The sequence below is a fragment of the Rattus norvegicus genome, chromosome 15 (assembly GCF_036323735.1).
Source record: "Rattus norvegicus strain BN/NHsdMcwi chromosome 15, GRCr8, whole genome shotgun sequence".
Lineage (NCBI taxonomy): Eukaryota > Metazoa > Chordata > Mammalia > Rodentia > Muridae > Rattus > Rattus norvegicus.
Genome location: NC_086033.1, coordinates 39767543 through 39784208, shown reverse-complemented (window position 1 = coordinate 39784208; position 16666 = coordinate 39767543). Strand labels below are relative to the sequence as shown.

At 40.3% G+C, this 16666-nt stretch overlaps 1 protein-coding gene across 5 annotated transcripts in view; it reads left to right on the top strand.

Annotated features, from left to right (window-relative positions):
- The window catches only part of Kpna3 (karyopherin subunit alpha 3), a 73753-nt gene that overhangs the window by 1919 nt on the left and 55168 nt on the right, over positions 1 to 16666 (top strand). The window contains exon 1 of one of the 5 annotated variants that reach the window (XM_063274414.1): positions 3666 to 9921. The exons of 3 other annotated variants lie outside the window; for them this stretch is intronic. The gene's annotated coding sequence lies outside the window, so the exon portion shown is untranslated. Of the gene's footprint in view, positions 1 to 3665; positions 9922 to 15226; positions 15250 to 16666 lie in introns of those variants that run through there. One more of the 5 variants, XM_039093503.1, reaches the window with a different exon arrangement.

Genomic DNA, 16666 nt, shown 5'->3' with positions numbered 1-16666 from the left:
TTTCATGTCCAAGCCTATGTCAGTATAACTAGGACATGAAATAGGCATTCAAATGGTAGTTCTTTGTGGCAGACACAAAGAACTATACATTGGTGTGCTATACCAAGAACATTTAATCCTCACCACTTAGAAGTGGTGCATTCCTTTACTAGAGAAGAAGAATTCTTTTTTTTTTTTTTTTTTTTTTTTTTGGTTCTTTTTTTCCGGAGCTGGGGACCGAACCGAGGGCCTTGCGCTTCCTAGGCAAGCGCTCTACCACTGAGCTAAATCCCCAACCCCAAGAAGAATTCTTCGATATAGAATTGCACGTTTCTGTAGCGTGCTGGTAACATCTGAGAGCATTCATTTGCTAAGTGACTATTGGGTGACTAGTGCAAACAAAGATGGCGTCCGAGTGATCTCTGACAGATAAATGGGAATGAGCTGATCCTGAAGAGTCAAAGAAAAGCTTGGTGCGCCCTCAGTAATCTCAGCACTTGTTGGGATAGCGGCAAGTTAGGAGTTCAAGGTCATCCTGAACCGGCGGGCACCCTACCTCAAAAAATAAGCAAATGAATGAAATGAAAAGGTGATAACTGGGGAAGGGGAAGGGCAGGGTCGAAGAAGGGGATAGGCTTTTGTGATTTGAAGATTACTAATTTCCGAAGTTCCTAGAACTGCAATGGGACTGCTTTGCTAAGGGGTTCTGGGGAGTGGGTGGATGCTAGAAATGTAGTGGAAGGGTAATCTAGGGTCTGGTCTAATTTAGGGTCTTTATTGTGGTTTTAAACAGAACTAAGAGGAGATGCCAGCCATATTAAATTTATTTTTCCCATTAAAAGCTGTGCTGCATTTGAGTCATACTATGAGTTAGCACTATAATTAAGTAGTTGCGATTATTAGGGTGTTTGCTATTGTTTCTTTACAAATAGTGTAGACAGAAGATAAAACATTTTTAAATTATGCAGTCATCTATCTGGTACAAGGAAAATAAGGCAGCATTCTTTGAGAGCTGTGAGTAGAAAGGGTTGCAGAGAGAAAGCATCTTAGAGACATTCTATAAGAATGGCTTCGTAAGAGGACTTTGGAGTGCAGAATAAAGCGGTGGGTCTTCTAGGAAGTATGTATCAAACTTGAGATGGGCGGATGATAAATTACTGACTAAAGTCATAGGTGCAAAAGAGGCATGATTACATGATGGGGTGGATCTGAGATGTCTAGATGGCCTCTGCTGGTCTGAGACTATAAATGCCTGTGGCGAAGCATCCCTTGGATGGTTTTGCTTAGTAGGGAGATCTAAGAAATTTATTCAGAGCTAAGAGTGAGCTGTGTCCTGAGTGATGGAAACAGGTAAAGGCAGCAATCTAGAGCTGGTGGAGCGGTGTTACAAGAAGTGTGGTCTATAAGGGGGGATTTTCCAAAAATTAAGACTGGGTGGTATAACTTGAAATCAGGACTTAATGACCCTTTCCATCTCATACTCTTTCTCTTAATCTTCCTTTCCTTCCTTGTCTTTTTTGTGCAAAGTTCACAGAACATAAAGTAAGCCTGCATGCACAGGTAGAAAGGGAGGAGCTAAATTATCATCGATAGTGATTGAAGCTTGGGTAAGGGAATCAGATTTTTATAGCCAACCTAGAAAGACAAGTGAAGATGAAATGGGACTGAGTTTGTATCTCAGTATTAGATATTTTTTTTCATGTAAGGCATTGGTCCTAAAGCTTTTTAAAAAAGAAATTTTTTTCTCTTTAGATATAGAAAGGGGTGTAAAACAGAAATATTCTGCTTAGTGAATGATTCTAAAACAGACATTCAAGTAGTTGGAACCCAAGGTAACCTTGTCTTGCTTTATGCACATACATGGGTGTGCACAAGCCTCAAAAATATGACTTTTATTTGTTTGTTTTTTCGAGGTGGTTTTTCTGTGTTGCCTTGGCTGTCCTGGAAGTCACTCTATATGTAGACCAGGCTGGCCTCACTCCCAGAGATCTGCTGGGACCAAAGGTGTGTGTGTGCCGCTGCCACCGAGCTAAGGACCAAAGGTGTGTGTGTGCCGCTGCCACCGAGCCAACTTTTCGTCTATTCATCTGTTTTTGTGCTTGTGGTACAGCACACCTGTGGAAGTCAGAGGACAGCTTGCAGGGGCTGTTTCCTTTCTTACGTAGGGGTCACACTTAGGTTGCCAGACCTGGTGGCATATGTCTTTACCCACTAAGCTATTTGGATTACCTGGACATGGCATTTTTGTCAATAATTAATAATAACATGGTAAGGAACTGGTGGTTTGAATGAGAATGACCCCCATAGACTTGTGTATTTCAGAGGAACTGTTAAAGGATTTGGAAGTATGGCATTGCTGGAGGTGTATCGTTGTGTCACTAGGGGTGGCTTTGAGGTTTAAAAGCCTGCATAAACTAGGCATAAGCCTAGTTGCATTTTTTTTTTTTTCTGCCTGCAGTTTGTGAATTAGATGTGAGCTCTCACCTATTATCGTGACCTGCCTGCCTGCCTTTCTGCCTCTGCACTTTGGGCCATGATGATCAGGGTCTAGCCCTGAAACTGTAAGCTTCCTTCTAAATTGGTTTGGTCATGGTGTTTCCTCACAGCAGTAGAACTAAGATAAGAAACCTTCATACTCAGTGAGTGTATGACGGTAAGTACTTGGCCACAGCCATCCTGTGAAGGTAGGCACCATTGCATTTCCCATCGGCTGTGGAGGAAAGCTGAGGCCTACAACTCTTCAGTACCCCTCAACGTGGTGAGAGACTGAGCCTGGGCTTCTGTCAGAAACTGTGGCTCCAAACCAGAGAGACATCTCTCTTGCTCATTCTGCTCTCCTCCGCTGAGGGAAACTGTGGCTTTGGCATGAGTGAAGCCTGCCTGAAGGAAAGCCAGGAAAGTACTGAAGAAATGGTGACTACATCATGCAATCCCTATTTTGCTTTAAAACATCAATTACACATTTTATACAACTTATCATTGAATTTATTTGCCTTTTTCATTCTTGAAATGTTTTATTCTTATTAGTAGAGTTTATTTTATAAAAAACAAAACAAAACCACCTGAATTCTTGGTTTAATAAATCGTGGAACCTTTATCCTTTAGATTTAGAACCAAGAATAAAACACATTTTCATTTGCAATCAATTAGCATTTTCAAGATTGTTTCTTCCTCTCTAGACATTCTACTGTATTGGTAAGAGGTTCTCCATGATTTCCTACACACAGTCCTCTTGTATACCACTGGCTGTCCTTTGAGTTGGGCTCATTCTGATAAACTCTTCCCTCAGACTCCTTCATATAGCTCCATAATCAATAAGATTATGATTCTTCCACATTGTCATTCTAATGAAGCAGACCTTCAGAAGACCCCCATAAGGTTTTTGCTGACTGCCTGTGTTTTGCATTATCACTTGATATTCTCTAGTGCTTTCCTAAGTGAATTCCTTTTCACTTGTTTGGGATAGAGGGTAATGCTGTTTAACAGTGTAGATGTATATGGTTTTAAATACGGGCTCTGTCAAGATACCTAGTAGGTATAGACAGTGTCACTGGTCAGTTAGTAATTGGTTGGTAAAATTTCATATATTTTGAGAAAAGGGACTAGATAATATACTTTTTAAAACTATGCCTTTAGGGATGAAAGATAAAATAGTGTAAGATCTTTTTAAAGTACAAGTTTTTAAAAAAGATTTAAAAACTTTAAAAAGATTTTGTGTGTGTGTTTACATGCAGATGCCCTCAGAATCCATAAGAGGGCATTGGATACCCTGGAGTTAAGAGTTATAGTAGTTGTGAACTATCTCACATGGGTGCTGGACACTGAAGTCTCATCTTTTGCAAAAACAGTGCTCTTATCAGGGAACTGGCTTTCTAGACTCTTAGAAGATAATAATTTCTAATAAAACTAACCCAGTCTGTTTGCTGTAAATGTACTTTTGTAAGGTGAATAAACTCATACTTAAGTGTGAACTAGAGGAAAGATTAAAATAGAGAATTAATGTTTATTTTTATTAGCATGTCGATACTTAGTTTCTCTAAATAATAACGATTGAACACAAAGAGTTTGGGATTCACCATTCTCCTTTTTGGCTCCATTTAACCACATTCAGTGTCTCGAAGGTGCTTATTGCTCCAGCCTTCTTGATACCTTTTTGTTACTAACCCTGCAGAATGTGCCATTTTTCAGGAATCTCTGTCATATGTCAGGTACTAATTTTCCTGAATTTGCTGACAGGGAGGAGGTCGGGAGTGTGTGTCCCTTTTCCTGGCTTCATTTTGCCTTTGCCAGTGCCACTCCTATTCATTGAGTGTAGGTATGTGTTAGGATTCTGCCTGTGAGTCCTCCTCTAGGAACAACTCTTCTAGTTCACACCAGCAGTTGATTAACTTTAACCATCACTCCTCTGAGGTGGGGAGGGGGACCGCAAGAGCAGGAGTGAGATCTATTTTAGTCATCTGCTGGAAGATTACAGACACACCTTAGCAGCTTCTGCTCAGTGAGCGCTAACGCCATGCTCTGCCTTTGTGTTCTTATTGCCCTAGCTGTGCCTAAATCTGAAACCTGAGAGTCTTCTGGATTCTTTCCTCACCTTCACCTTCAGTCAAGATGCCAGTCAGTGTGGCTTCAGTCTCTGTGCTGTCTGGGTTTTAACCTTGCCTACTTATTCTAACTTTGCCCCCTGCATTTGAGACCTTATGGCCTGTCACCTGGCAGTATAAAAATTTCCCTCAGTGGTGCCCTGTAGTTCACTGGGATCTTTTTTCTCCTCACTACCTCTCCCTTTCCTACCCCAGTTAAGCTCTCCAACACTGAACATCTTCTATGCTTATACATAATCTGAGTCCTGCCCTCCTCTCCTCTTTCCCAGGGCTGTTTCTATTCTCAGGGCTATCTTGCTATATCTTTTCTGTCTCCTGTTGACTGGCTGGCTAATTCCTTTCTCTTAAATACTGTACTTCTCTTTGCTCCTGAGGGAATCTTATTGTAGTAGTAGTGGTAATGTAATGAATTGTGTTTTGTCTGTTCTCCCAAATGTGTTGTAAGGTACTTGAGGGCACCGACTCTAATCTTCAATGTTTATCACGCAATATGGTTGAAACAAAGCAAGCACTAAACAGTCTTTGATACACCCACACCGGTACTGTCGTTTTCCCAAAGTGTGTTGGAGTATGTACACATACACACATACACCCCTTAGGAACACACACACACACTCTTGTACTTTGCAGGACTATTGAGACTGCTCAGAGCAAGGTAAGAGCACTTAATGCACTTGCAGAACAAGTTTCTATTCTAAGCACCACATGGCAGGATACAACAGTCTATATCTCCAGTTTTAGGAGATCAAGCACCCTCTTCTGGCTGCCTTAGGCACTAGGTATGCACTTGGTACACAGACATATATGCAAGGAAAACACCCACATGCATAAAATTAGTTAAATGTATATGTGTACACATACACACACATGTTCATGTACAAAGACTAGCATGATCTTCTACTGGTCTTGAATAATCCCTTCAAGAATGATCACTTAGTACAAACTAAGATAGTTTGTCCTTTGTGTGCTGATGGAACCAGCCACTGCTGGCACATACATGTTCAGCCTGTATCTCCCAATCAGGCCCTGGTGGTTTGAGGAGACAGCAAGAGTGAGAACCCTGGTGGAACTCCCACAGGTGACTCTAAAGCTGCTAGTGACCATCTTTCCTTTAGATGGCCAACAAAGAAAAAGGCACAATACGTTTTTGAACTGAGACTATTACTCCTGTACTGTCTTTCCCTTTTACTTTGAAAATAGAATCTACATTATGACAGGTAAAGTGTTAGGAGAGTAAGGCAAGTGCTTAGTAGATTAAGATTCAGCACACAGGCCTTGGATACTGGCTTATATTCACTTTGCACAATGTCTTCAAGGTTCATCTTTATTGTAGCATGTGTTAAATTTTCCTTCCTTTAATATTCTACAGTATGTATATACTGCATTTGGTCTATTCCAGTGGTTCTCAGCCTTTGGCGTGAGTGTTGAATGTCACCTTCATAGGGGTGGCCCACGACCATCAGAAAATACAGATATTTTCATTAGGATTCATAATAGTAGCAAAATTGCAGTTGTGAAGTAGCAACGAATAGTTTTCTGGTTGGAGGTCACCACAACACGAGGAACTGTATTAAAGGGTTGCAGCATTAGGAAGTTGAGAACCACTGGTCTATTCATTCTGTCAGTGAATACTTGGGTTATTTCCTACAGTTTGGCTGTTGCCTGCCCATCATTTTATTTATTTTGGCCTTTTTTTTTTGTTTTGTTTTTGTTTGTTTTACTGGTCCTCATGTATTTACCCAGGTTGGCTTTGAACTTGTTGTATAGCCAGGGATGACCTTTAACTCTTGATATTGCATGCACCACTGTCCAGTGCTGGGGATCAAACTCAGGGCTGGGCAAGCACTCTACCAACTGAGCCACACCCTCAGCCTTACTGTTTTGTTGTTGTTTGTTCGTTTGTTTTTGAGACAAAGCTTTGCTGTATAGCCCAGGCTATCCTAGAACTTTCTCCTGCCTCCTGGTAATGCTAGTATTACAGGTGTTCGCATCCTTATATTTCCCACCATTTAAAATACCATTAATTTGTTAGGAGAAAAAAGCCAGGTCAGTGATTTTTCATTGCATTGCACCATGGGAAATTATCATTTTTTTGTGGTTTAGAACAACCAAGAATCAGCAGTTTCATATGGCTGAGCCTAATAGAAGGTCCTGGCACAGTCTTGTCTTTTCTCATGGTGAGGTTTAGTTTGTTCCTTTAGTCTGCACCGTCCTTGGGCTTTTCTGTAAACTGGGAGTTAAACTTACAGGGAGTTGGTCAGATTCAGTTTGCTTCTGACAAGACTTAAATAAATCACACTAGCCTTCAAACTCCCTCTGTAGCTAAGCCTTGCCTTGAACTTCTAGCCTCCCGCCCCTATTTCCTAAGTGTAGGATTACAGGTGTTGACCTGCATTCACAGTTTGGCATATTTTTTATCAAAAAAAATTTCTTTTCTTTTCTTTTTTTCGGAGCTGGGGACCGAACCCAGGGCCTTGTAGGCAAGCGCTCTACCACTGAGCTAAATCCCCAACCCCTTTATCAAAAATTTTAATTGATGCTATGTATCTTAGAATATATGCTGATAATGATATTATTTGATTGCAGGGTCACAGATATGAAAGTTACTCTATTTGCTGAGATGAATTTTAGTTATTTTAGAGAGTTATGACACACAGGAACTTTTGCTATCAAGTAAAGGAGTTACAAAGTATATTCTAGAAAGCCAGGCTTCAGAGTCAGCGGTATTGTCCGGGGTGCTTGCAGCATTCCTACATTGACTTTATTTTGCTAGTACAAAGTTTGACTGTAGCATTCCTTCCAGGTCTGCTCTTCGATCACCAAGGGAAGGGAGGACATAGTAGTAGTTAGGCAGATGTAACCCTCCTTTCTATGGATATGCCATACCCTTGTCATGTCGATTATGATATGGAATTAATTCTTCTGAAAAAATGATTTAGGAAAATGGAAATATTCCCCCCTGATCTAGGGAGTCTTGGTCAGACAGACTGATGCTGAACAGGTTTTAGCTACAGCTTAGCAGGTTGTAACAGGGACTGACCTCTGTAGAACTGTCAGAGTAGAGGAGGGAGAGAAAGGGAGTGACTGAGCTGTCAGGCTTTCTGGTTATACAATTCCTTATCTACCAGTTTTAGAGTGCTGTGTTCTAAAATGTCTTACACTGTTGTCTGCCCTCTTATGATAAGATTTTGTTTTATTGGTTCTTAATATCCATTATACATATCCTTTTTATAGGTAATGCCTTCAGATTTTTTTTTTTTAGCTAAGTTAAAACTTGCTTTTTTATTCTTATACTTGTGGAGTTTTTGTTCATCCCTTTTGTGGGGCTGAATCTGCTGCTCTTTCTGATTCGTCAGTATGTTTTCTGTAGTAGCCTTCTCTCCCTTTCTTATTTGATTCACAGACCCTAGTGATTAGAAAACAGACTTAATAACACTTAAGTTTTCCTGTGTTCCAAGCAGAGTTTCATCATAAAATTTATAAATATGAGAGACTGGAGAGATGGCCAATGGTAAGGAACACTAGCTCCAGAGGACCTGGGTGCAATTTCTGCACCCATGTGGTGGCTTACAGTCTTAGATTTTTAACTTCATTTCTGGGGAATCTGTGCCCTCTTCTGTTCTCTGCAGGTGCTGCACACGTGAGGTACTCAGATATACATGCAAGCATAACACTCTTACATATAGGATTAAGTTAGAAAAGAAGAACACACACAGATGAAGGGAGTTTTAGGGGGAGATTCTTCCCTAGGCTTAGTATTCAGTGTTGTGTACTAACTTCTCTAATACTTGTATGCAGTTTGCTGCTAGAGTATAGACAGAGGCAATGCTTGACCATACCTAAGGAAATGGAGTAGGTTATAGGAAGGTTGTACTTGAAATATCTCTAGGAGGACAGACTTGTAGGCCCAGCATTTGTGAAGAGTTGAAGCAGTGGCATCACATTTATTATTTCTTTTTGGTAACAATGCTTTGCTTTGGCCTTTGGAAGCTACTTTCCTGTCATTGACTGTCTCTTGGTAGGTTTCTTTTTGTTTTGTTTTGTGTTTTGAGAAGGAGGTCTTAGGTAGCTTTGGCTGAGCTTGAATTCTGGTCCTCTTGCAGGTACCTCCCACATGCTGGGATTGCAGGTGTTTACCACCATAACCAGCTTTCTTGGTGCGATTTTTCTTTTTTTTTTTTTCTTTTTTTTTTTTTTTTCCGGAGCTGGGGACCGAACCCAGGGCCTTGCGCTTGCTAGGCAAGCGCTCTAGCACTGAGCTAAATCCCCAACCCCAGTGGGATTTTTCAATCTGAATGCTTTTGTCTCTACTTAAAGTACCTCACCATTTTTTCTGGCCAACACAAATTATACCAATTAAGTTCTGTTCCTGGTGTTTATATCTTATTTTAGAAAATTGAAAAACTATTTATATGGGGGTAGTGTGGTTTTTGTGCATTTGTTTGCATATCCTATGTTGCAAATACTGCAGTACATGTATTCCTGATCTAGAACACACTACTGATCAGCAAAGAGGCACAGGGAAGATAGTTTGCAGGGGTCTGTTCTCTTTTCACCATAGGATCCTGGGATTTATCTTAGGTTGCCAGGTTTGGTGGCAAGTACTTTTACCTACTTAGTTAGCTTCCTGGCTGGCCCTAGGCATTTTGAGTGGGATCTCCCTTGAAGGTCTTGTTACTTCCTGCCATCTACCTCTGGGAGCTGTTTTGATCCCTGTGTTTTAATAGACGAGTATCTTAGTTCTGAAGATTGCTTTATATTTTTTTAGATTTTCTTGCCCCCATTCCTTCCTTTTTCCTTCTCAAGTTAACTGTGATGTTTGTAACATAATTCTTAGGTGATTAATTGTCTTGGAATGGAAGGACTTCCTAGGAGATAGGACTGAGTGTTTATTTTAGGCAAACGTTAACAAGTCATTTTGATTGAAGTATAAAGACAATGAGTTCTGGAATCTACTTTGAATTCTGAACTGAGTTTGAGGAATTAAACATCAAAGATAACGATTACCAGTAACTGTGGAACACTTAACAGTGAGCAAAACACTCAGTCTGTAAGAATACTCTTAATGGTCACAAGTGTTCTGTTGCGGGATAAGGAAATCAGTTAGGTAAATTGCTTAAAAACATGGAACTAGGAAGGGGCAAGACCAGCATTTATTCCAGCTTGTCAGCCCTGCCCTCTAGTAACCCTCCCACTCTGCCTCAGGGGTCTTGCTTGAAGAATGAGATTACCGGTGGAACTGCATTCTCAGCACAGAAGGCCTTTAGGGAAAGCAACCATATAAACTGGCCTGGGCAAGCCAATGAAGACTTCATAACACATACAAGTGTGTCAGGTGCCGGTAAGTGTTGGGTGGGCCTAGAGGAGGCATTGTAGTGCATTTAGGGAACAAAAATAATACACTGTTACTTAATGAGGAGAGTTTAGAAAATTGAATAGGATAGGTAGGGGCTAAATTGTGGAAACCCTCTTTTTCTGGGTGGTAAGTAGAGTGATTTGTGCATATAGAACTGTTCTTCAGTTGCAATGGAGACATGTTGCTGAGAGCAAAACAACAGGTTAGAAATTCCATAGATGGTCTGAAATAGCATCAGCATTGGGACTTAAAAGTAGGAAAAGTTATTAGGACTATTTATTTGGTGTATTTTACATTGTAGAACAGGTTGACAGGCTTTTTCCTGTAAAAAGCCATAATCTTTGAAGCCCAAATAATTTACAGTTTGGAGAGCTATATTTCATCTGCTGTGGCTACTCAGCTTGCCTTGAGCACAACAGTGGAAAGTTGGTAAGTAAATGGATGTGTTGCTGTGTTCTGATAAAGCTGTGCTTATGAAATCAGGTGATTACCAGATTTGGTTTACAGGTTCTGTGCTAAGTAGTGAAATTTGAGTTAAAGCAATGAGAGAATAATGAAGATGATAATGTAGGGGCATGCATGGGAAATGCCATGGCACAGAGGCTCTCAACCTGTGGGCTGAGACGCTTTGGGAGGTCCTGCATATCAGATATTTACATCATGATTTACAACAGAGAAAAATTATGGTTATGAAGTAGCAGTGCAATAATTTTATGGATAAGGGTCACCACAACAAGAAACAGTATTAAAGGGTTGCAACATTAGGAACATCAAGAACCACTGGCTTAGCAGGAGAAGGGCCTTGTTGCCAAGCCTGACGACCTGAGCTCCACTGCCAGTACCTCTATGATAAATGAATGGATGTGACTTTTTCAAAGGATGATAGTGTTAATGGTAATATTGCTGAGTGATAATGAAGAAGGGGCTGGGAAAGGAAAGAGCCCTAGGATATACTGTTTTAAAGACACAGGAAGTGGAGCTGAAGAATAGGAAATGTAGCTGTAGAAGGTTAGCTGCAGTTCAGCGTAACAACATGAAGAGCAGTGTTCCCGGGAAGGGAGTAGTTGGAAGGCTACTGTCTTGGAGATGTCTGATGGGCATTGCAAGTATAAGTCTGTTTGTCTGGCATGGGCCAGTGAGAAGTGGAAAACTGGGAGAGTGGTGGGGGCTGGATGCTGCATGCTGCCAGGGAGCTGATCTAGTTTGGTTTGACTTGGATGTAAATGCTTGGTAGTAATGGAAAGGAACAGCTACAGTAGAGAAGTCTTGTTTTCCTTCTCGTTTGTTTACAGTGGTAGGATTTACTGCAGGCTAAACTGAAGACAGAATGAAGCAGGCTAGAAAAGGAACAGAAGAGCCAGGAGGAATTGTGTCTGGGCCTTAAGGGCTCAGATCCTAAAGGGACTCCATGTGGAACGGACTGAACAAATGAGCGTGTCCCACAGCAGGGGAGCTCACAGGCTACTGAACCTGATGGCTCTACTTTTGACAAAGTTATTTGTGGAGCAGGGTTTGTAAACTTTTTCCATCCTAGGCATATATAAAGTAGGTATATAAGTAAAATATTTGCTGACAGTCATAAAGACATTTATTTTAAATCAGTTCTCTGGTATCCGTGGAATAAACAGCATATGTTAAAGACAAAGCAATTTTTCATATTAATGAGGTAGATCATCAGTGCTGAGAATGATACTTCACATCAGTAAGTAGCATAAAATGGCAGATGTATGTTTAAAGCTATTCAGAAGGGGTTGGGGATTTAGCTCAGTGGTAGAGCGCTTGCCTAGCAAGCGCAAGGCCCTGGGTTCGGTCCTCAGCTGGGGGGGTGAGGGGGCTATTCAGAAACTGTTGGCAATTCTTTACTAACTCCAAGCCCAAAATCATTTGAAGCCTTTTTAGGAAACTCAAACCAGCAGTTCTTTCAGCAATTTTTAATAAAAAATTTATATTTATTTATTTATTCATTTATTTATTCATTTATTTATTCATTTATTTATTTAGTGTGTCTATGTAGGTCAGAGAATAGCTTACAGAAGCCAGTCCTGTCCTGTCATGTGGGTCAAGCTTTGCAGTACATTCCTTTACTTGAAGAGCTGTTTCATTGGCCTCCTACAGCAGTTTTTGTTTTTGTTTTGTTTTGTTTTTCAATTTTTTTCAAGACAAGGTTTCTTTTTGTAGTCCTGGCTGTCCTGTAGACCAAGCTGGCCTTGAACTCAGAAATTTGCCTGCCTCTGTCCCCAAGTGCTAGAGCTAATAAAGGTGTGTGCCACCATATCTGGCTGGGATTTAATATTATATTCAAAACGTTTTCATGTGTATGTTTGCCTGCATACGTGTTTGTGTACCGTGTGTGTGCCTGGAGCCTGTGGAGGTGAGAAGAGGGCATTGGATCTCTGGGACTGGAGTAACAGATGGTTGTGAGTTGCCATGTGGGTGCTGCTCCATCTATAAGAGCAACAAGTGTAAGCACCAAGCATTATCTTTCTTCAGCTCCCCAAAGTTTGTTTCTTTAAAGACACGTATAAGACTCTATAGTTTATAACCTCCAAAGCTATATGTCTAGAATCCAAGCCAAATTAATTTTAAAGTTATTTAATATTTCATGGAGTACAGTGCAAAGTGTGTGTGTTTTCAGAACTAAGCCTGTAGTAAACTCAGGAAGCAAGCCTAGAAACACCTTGGACTTAATAAAATGTTTTTAGTTTATTTTTTTATTGTTGGACCTTTAAAGGTCTTTTATTATTGCTGTATTTCTTGTTACCCAAGAAAAAATTGAGCTACAAGAACTGTTGCAACCCACAGTTTTAAGAAGCTGGGCCACATGTAGAGAATCTTCTAAAAGAGATGATGTTTAAAGAAAAGATGCTTTGGAGAGTGTAGCATAGGGCCTTTCCAGGAATGAGAGGTTTAGCTGAAGTAAATATAGAAGATGTTCCTTGACTTAGGATATTTCAGTTTTCTAACTTATAGCTTTTCTATTTTCCCATGATTTGAAAATATGGATACTTCAGATTTTAAAGTTAATCGTAAGCTGATGGTATGTGGCTGCCCTGGGCTAGCTGCACTCAGTACTCTTGTACTGAGCAATTATCCTGCATGGTGGGTTTGCCCAGGTTACTATTTATAGTTGGAGGAGCATTTGTATTGCTGTGTTATTTTGCCATATTGTTGTTATGGCAGTTATATTTTATTTCACTTCTGTAGTTAGGATTGGTAAACCAAACTCAAAATGTAGGCTTTATCTTTATTTGAATTGTTTAAAAAAATAAAAGGAGCTAGCAGGGATATTGGTAGTTTAATGATTCCAAGTTCCTTTTTCTTTTGTCATAAAGATGAAACTTAGGCCTTAAAAATATGGTTGTCACTGACTCACCCAGTTAGCTGGCAGTGTTATTCATAGTTGCAGAAAAGCAAAAGTTAACTTTGTTTTTAGAAAATTAAAAAAAAAGTAACAACTTGAGTTTCTATGTACATTTAAAAACAATTATTGTTTGTTTATCTTATTTACAACCCTACCTATTTCCCTCTATATATAAGTGTGTGTGTAAGCAAATATATGAAATATGCTCCCATATATGTATGGGGGATCAAAGGTCAACTTTTGAAAGTCTGTTGTCTGGCTACTTTATGAGGACTAGGGATTGAACTAAGGTCATCAGACTTGTGGGCAAGTGCTTTGATCTCCTGAGGCATCTTTGTGTCTGGACTACATAAAAACTACAGTGCAACAACACAACATTGAACTGCTCACTTAAAGTGACAGATTTGAATAGGACATTCTCCAAAGAAGATATGCAAGTGGCCAATAAGCACAGTAAAAGTTAATAAACATTATTGCCAATTAGTAAATCAAAACAACAGTGAGGTGTACTGTTGTGCACTAGGATGCTGCAGTTGAGTAATAAGCCTTAGGAAGATGCTCAGATTGGAACCTTTATCACTTGTCGGTAGGATTGTTACCCACTTTGGAAAAGTAGTATTTCTTCAAGGTGTTAGTCAGAATGTTGATTCAAGACTTTATTCCTGTGTATGTCTAAAGATGGGAAAGCATACGTAAATGCACAGAAATAGCACAGAGTGATTGACTAGAGTGTAGTGAGCTTGTGCAGTGGAACAACGCATGCGGAGCGCATAGACAAATTCCACAGACAGCAGGCCAGAGCTGGAGATGTGCCTGCGCAAGCATGAACACCTGTGTTTGGGCCCCCAGAATTCATGTGAAAAGCCAGGGTTATGAAGTTGTGGAGACAGTCAGGTCCCAAAGCTCACTGGCCAGTCAGCCTAGTTAAGTTGTAAAAAGACAGTTTCAGTGAGAGAGAGACCTTGTCTCATAAAACAGGGTTCAGGGAATTGACTCAGTGGATACAGACACTTCCCATGCAAGTATGGTGTCAGGACACCCATGTGCAGGTGGATGCCTGAGAGAACCTATTGCACAGTGTCCTCTGACCTTCACATACATGTTGTGCCATATCTGTTCTCCCTTACATACATGTACACACAATAAGTAACAAGTGCTGAAAAATACTGAGTTTATATTTTGTTATACTTTAAAAGGTTGAATTTCATGTTATGAGTTATATATGAATAAAAACATTATTATTAAAAGGAAAAAGAGGGCTGGAGAGATGGCTCAGTGGTTAAGAGCGCTGACTGCTCTTCCAGAGGTCCTGAGTTCAAATCCCAGCAACCACATGGTGGCTCACAACCATCTGTAATGGGATCTGATGCCCTCTTCTGGTGTGTCTGAAGATAGCTACAATGTACTTATATATAATAAGTAAATAAATTTTAAAAAAAAAGGAAAAAGATACTTAGGCCTAGTTTTGCATACTTGGCATCTCTACACTCAGATGCAAGCTTCAAGAGGTTGGGAGTTCAAGACCAGACTGGGCAACACAGATGTACCAGCTAGTTTTATGTCAACTTGACACAAGGTACAGTCATCAGGAGAAACATCAAAAGAGAAAATGCCTCCATAAGATTGAGGCAAGCCTGTATAGCATTTTCTTAATTGGTGATTGATGGGGGAAGGCCTAGCTTATTGTGGGTGGGACCATCCCCGGCCTATGGTCCTGGGTTCTATAGGAAACCAGGCTGAGTAAGCCATGAGGAACAAGCTAGTAATCAGTACCCCTCCATGGCTTCTGCATCAGCTCCTGCCTCTAGATTTCCTGACTGAGTTTCTGCTCTGACTTCTTTCAGTGATGGACTACAATGCAGAAATGTTTCCTCCCCAACTTGCTTTTTTTTTTTTTTTTTGGTTCTTTTCTTCGGAGCTGGGGACCGAACCCAGGGCCTTGCGCTTCCTAGGTAAGTGCTCTACCACTGAGCTAAATCCCCAGCCCCCCCCCCCCCCCCAACTTGCTTTTTGGTCATGGTGTTGCAGCAATAGTAACCCTAATTAAGACAACAGATGATAAAGGCATTTCAGTTTAAGAAGTCAACGTAGTGTATACAGTTCTGACCTCCAACTCCCTAAAGTTAACCATTCCTCATATAATAAGACCTTAATAAAGTATATTTATTTAAAACATTTTAAAGCACTGGAGGATTAAAATTACCTTTGAGTGGTTTCTATTCATAAAAAAAAATTGGCTATTTGGCGAAATTACAAGTTGGTGGGGTTTTTGTCTACGAGTTCCTTATAATCCTGTTTAGGACAGAGTACACAGTATTACTGGCGTGAACTATAAAACTAGAGTTCTAGAGACAGGATAGTGGACATCCTGGAAAAGAAGGTGCTGAGAAGAGAGTCCACACATGTATAGGATTGGCCAGCGGTGCAACTGTGAGCAGTGGTGCTCTGTAAGCTCGTGTGTACACATAATGCACGCCAGGGCTTTTAGTGCTCGGGTATTCCAAAAAGATTTAAGTTGCAGAAGGCAGTTTCTAATGAGAAGACCTAACATGAAAAGCCAGCATAGGATTTAGTGACTGCTTTAGATATCTGATTATCCTACAGGAAGACAAACACTGATACACTAGAACAGAAAGCACAATGGAATGGCTGTTTGTAATTATTTTTCATATAACTAAGGTCATAGACTTAAAAATCAAGTAAAATCAGCACTTATTAGTCAGTGCTCCAACTTGAACCCAGGGCCTTATGGATGCAAGGCAAACCACTAGCAACTGAGTTCTGTCTACAACCAAAATCAGCATTTTTCTTTGCTTTCTCTTTGACTCTTTTGAGGCGCAGTCTCACTGTGTGGCCCTGACTGACCCGGAAGTCACTATGTAGACTAAACTAGTCTTGAACTTTTAGGGACTATACCTCATAAACATTGGGATTAAAGGCATGTGTCACCACACTAGGTCCCCAAGCATTTTCAATAAAAGATGCAAGAGATCTGAAAGTTGAAACAAATTAATTGTGGTATATACATTGCGGACCTTCAGGCTTTTGTATGTAACATATTTGATGTTGTTATTTGCATTGTAATTGAACAGAAGGATAAGGCACAAATTGAATGGTACAACTGTATAGCAAATAACATTTTAAAAAAGATAGCCATTAAAGAACTATTGGGCTGAGAGATGGCAAAACAGAGTACTTAATACTCTTGGAGAGGACCAGAATTTGCTTGATCCACGTGATGGCTCACAACTGCCTACAACTCTAGTTTCAGGGAATCCGACACCTTTTCTGGGTTCTGTAGGTTTCTGCACCCACATGGTAAACATATATATATAATTAATGCTAAACAAAGAACTGTAGGAACAATAC